This window comes from Scomber japonicus, chromosome 15 (genome assembly GCF_027409825.1).
Source record: "Scomber japonicus isolate fScoJap1 chromosome 15, fScoJap1.pri, whole genome shotgun sequence".
Classification (NCBI taxonomy): Eukaryota; Metazoa; Chordata; class Actinopteri; order Scombriformes; family Scombridae; genus Scomber; species Scomber japonicus.
Window position 1 is genome coordinate 4,881,117 of NC_070592.1, and position 3,737 is coordinate 4,884,853.

Genomic DNA, 3,737 nt, shown 5'->3' on the forward strand with positions numbered 1-3,737 from the left:
CAATTCAAAACGCCATTAATCGTGATTAACTATGGAAATGCTGCGATTAATCTCGATTAAAAAAATTAATCGTATGACAGCCCTAATAATAATGTTAAAAGGGATTGGAGAATGGGTGATACTCAGACTGCCATTATATTTGGGGACAGAGTTATTTACCTTTAATTCTTCTGCAGTCTCCACTCAGGACGAACACAGTGAGGAATGGAGGACACTACTCACTGAGCCAATGTGACATGAATAGCCTCTTAGCTGCTAATGTGAAGTGAAGTGTGGCAATACTAAGGTCAAAGGTCACGTCCATGCATCATATGATAAGTTCATATATAGACACGAGTGTGACAGACCTACATGTATGAGCTATTTTATTTTATTTGGGCTAATACTGATCCTTTAACCCTTTACATACTGTTCATATTCTGACTCATAATTAGTCTCTGCACCTGTTTACATTCATAAATTCACCATCAGTGATTAATAAATGTTTGATTAATCTTATTAATCCAGTATAACGTTTTATAGACTATGTTTGAATGCTGATTTTTGAGAAAGAAATATGCATTTTATTTTCATTTTTGCAAACTGTGGCTCACATTAGATATAGTCTGGTAAAATAAATGTGTATCAGTTGTTTTTAAAGCTCTCAAAATGTAAAAATGTGTCAAATCTGACCCTGAACAGTATGTAAGGGTTAAATAAGTTAGGCAAGAATCTGTGAAATGAGGAGCCAGAATCAGTAAGGGTGGGATTTACTGTTTTAGAGGAGGTGAAATTACACCTGTCGTCAAGCAAACACCTCGTTGGAGGTTTTTAAATCTTTGCTCTACCTTGATAATGAGAGAAAAGGGGAAAGATAGGAACCAGAGCAACAAGAACAAGAAGAAGAAGAAAAAAGAAGAAGAAACTCACACCATTAAAAAAAGTTTTCCAATATAAAAAAAAAAAGAATCGTAACCATCACTCATCTAACCCTAAACCATTGGCTCGTCGTCGCTGTCCTCCTCGAAGAGTCCCTGCATCGGCCTCAGGGAGGAGAGAGGGATGGCGGAAGTGGAAGGAGGAGGAGGAGAAGGAGGAGGAGGAAGAGGAAGAGGAGGAGTAGAAGAAGAAGGGACTGGAGGAGGAGAGGAGGAAGGAGGGAGGTTGAGGTTGCTGTTGATGCTGCTAGATGAGCCGCTACTGCTACTACTACTGCTGCTGCTGCTGCTGCTACTACTTCCTCCCACCACCGTCGACAAGCCCTCGATCCAAACCGTCTCAGTCTCGTGGTGGTGGTGGCTGTAGTGATGATGATGATGGTGGTGATGATGGTGGTGAATGTCTGTGGTTTCAGGGGAGGAAGGGGAGGAAGGCAAGGGGGGTCGGGGAACTGCTACCGTCGCTACCGCTGCCACAGCCGCAGCCGTGGAGGGAGGCGAGGTGGAGCTGGGCGAAGACGGAGCGGAGGAAGAGGACGGCTGAGATTTGGAGACGGAGGAGTTGTGGGTGCTGATGTCACGGAAGCTGGCGAGAGGAGGACGGAGACGAACGCCGGAGCGGGTGGAGCCCTCGATGGCCTTCTGGAGCTGGAGGAGGAAGGGAGGAAGGAAGGGGGGGGGGGTGGAAAGAGAAAGACGAAGAAATGAAGGAGGAAGGAAGGAAGGAAAGGGGATGAAGAGAGGAAAATGAAGAAGTGAAGGAGGAAGGGAGGAAGGAAGGGGGAGGATAAAAGAGAGAAAGAGGAAGAAATGAAGGAGGAAGGAAGGAAGGAAAGGGGATGAAGAGAGGAAGAGGAAGAAGTGAAGGAGGAAGGGGGATAAAAGAGAGAAAGAGGTAGAAATGTAGGAGGAAGGGAGTAAGGGGGATGAAGAGAGAAAGAAATGAAGGAGGAAGGAAGGGGGGAGGAAAGAGAGAAAGAGGAAGTGAGATGAAGAGAGGAAGAGGAAGACATGAAGGAGGAAGTGAGATGAAGAGAGAAAGAGGAAGAAATGAAGGAAGAAGGGAGGAAGGAAGGGGGATGAAGAGAGGAAGAGGAAGACATGAAGGAGGAAGTGAAGAGAGGAAGAGGAAGACATGAAGGAGGAAGTGAGATGAAGAGAGGAAGAGGAAGACATGAAGGAGGAAGTGAGATGAAGAGAGGAAGAGGAAGACATGAAGGAGGAAGGGAGGAAGGAAGGGGGATGAAGAGAGGAAGAGGAAGACATGAACGAGGAAGTGAGATGAAGAGAGAAAGAGGAAGAAATGAAGGAAGAAGGGAGGAAGGAAGGGGGATGAAGAGAGGAAGAGGAAGACATGAAGGAGGAAGGGAGATGAAGAGAGGAAGAGGAAGACATGAAGGAGGAAGTGAGATGAAGAGAGGAAGAGGAAGACATGAAGGAGGAAGTGAGATGAAGAGAGGAAGAGGAAGACATGAAGGAGGAAGGGAAGGAAGGAGGATGAAAGAGGAAGAAATGAAGGAGGATGAAGAGAGAAAGAGGAAGAAATGAAGGAAGAAGGGAGGAAGGAAGGGGGATGAAGAGAGGAAGAGGAAGACATGAAGGAGGAAGGGAAGGAAGGAAGGAGGATGAAGAGAGAAAGGGGAAAAAATGAAAGAGGAAGAAATGAAGGAGGAAGCGAGGAAGGAAGGAGGATGAAGAGAGAAAGGGGAAAAAATGAAAGAGGAAGAAACGAAGGAGGAAGCGAGGAAGGAAGGAGGATGAAGAGAGAAAGGGGAAAAAATGAAAGAGGAAGAAATGAAGGAGGAAGCGAGGAAGGGAGTAAGGGGGATGAAGAGAGAAAGGGGAAAAAATGAAAGAGGAAGAAATGAAGGAGGAAGCGAGGAAGGAAGGAGGATGAAGAGAGAAAGGGGAAAAAATGAAAGAGGAAGAAACGAAGGAGGAAGCGAGGAAGGAAGGAGGATGAAGAGAGAAAGGGGAAAAAATGAAAGAGGAAGAAATGAAGGAGGAAGCGAGGAAGGAAGGAGGATGAAGAGAGAAAGGGGAAAAAATGAAAGAGGAAGAAATGAAGGAGGAAGCGAGGAAGGAAGGAGGATGAAGAGAGAAAGGGGAAAAAATGAAAGAGGAAGAAATGAAGGAGGAAGCGAGGAAGGAAGGAGGATGAGAGAGAAAGGGGAAAAAATGAAAGAGGAAGAAATGAAGGAGGAAGCGAGGAAGGAAGGAGGATGAAGAGAGAAAGGGGAAAAAATGAAAGAGGAAGAAATGAAGGAGGAAGCGAGGAAGGAAGGAGGATGAAGAGAGAAAGGGGGAAAAATTGAAAGAGGAAGAAATGAAGGAGGAAGCGAGGAAGGAAGGAGGATGAAGAGAGAAAGGGGAAAAAATGAAAGAGGAAGAAATGAAGGAGGAAGCGAGGAAGGAAGGAGGATGAAGAGAGAAAGGGGAAAAAATGAAAGAGGAAGAAATGAAGGAGGAAGCGAGGAAGGAAGGAGGATGAAGAGAGAAAGGTGGAAAAATTGAAAGAGGAAGAAATGAAGGAGGAAGGGGAATGATGAAAAAGAGAGAAGAGGAGGAGAAAAAAGCAAAAATGAATGTGTACAAGAGTTGTAAATTGAGAAAAAGTAGATAAGATAGGAGAAAGATTGGAGGGTGATGTGATGATGGAGGGATTAAAGGAATAAAAGGAATGAAAGGTGAAGGGTCATCTTTTTAATTACTGTGGTCATAAATAAAACCAAAGGGGCAACAGAGAGTGTCAATACTTTAAAAAGCAAATTGAAGACCTGCCTTTTTAATTTGGCTTCAATTTAATTTTACTTACTTATT

The 3,737-nt window shown here is 44.4% G+C and overlaps 1 pseudogene; it reads right to left on the bottom strand.

Annotated features, from left to right (window-relative positions):
* Positions 1 to 971: 971 nt before the first annotated feature.
* LOC128373833 (chloride channel protein 1-like) overlaps positions 972 to 3,737 on the bottom strand; it is a 32,108-nt pseudogene continuing 29,342 nt past the window's right edge.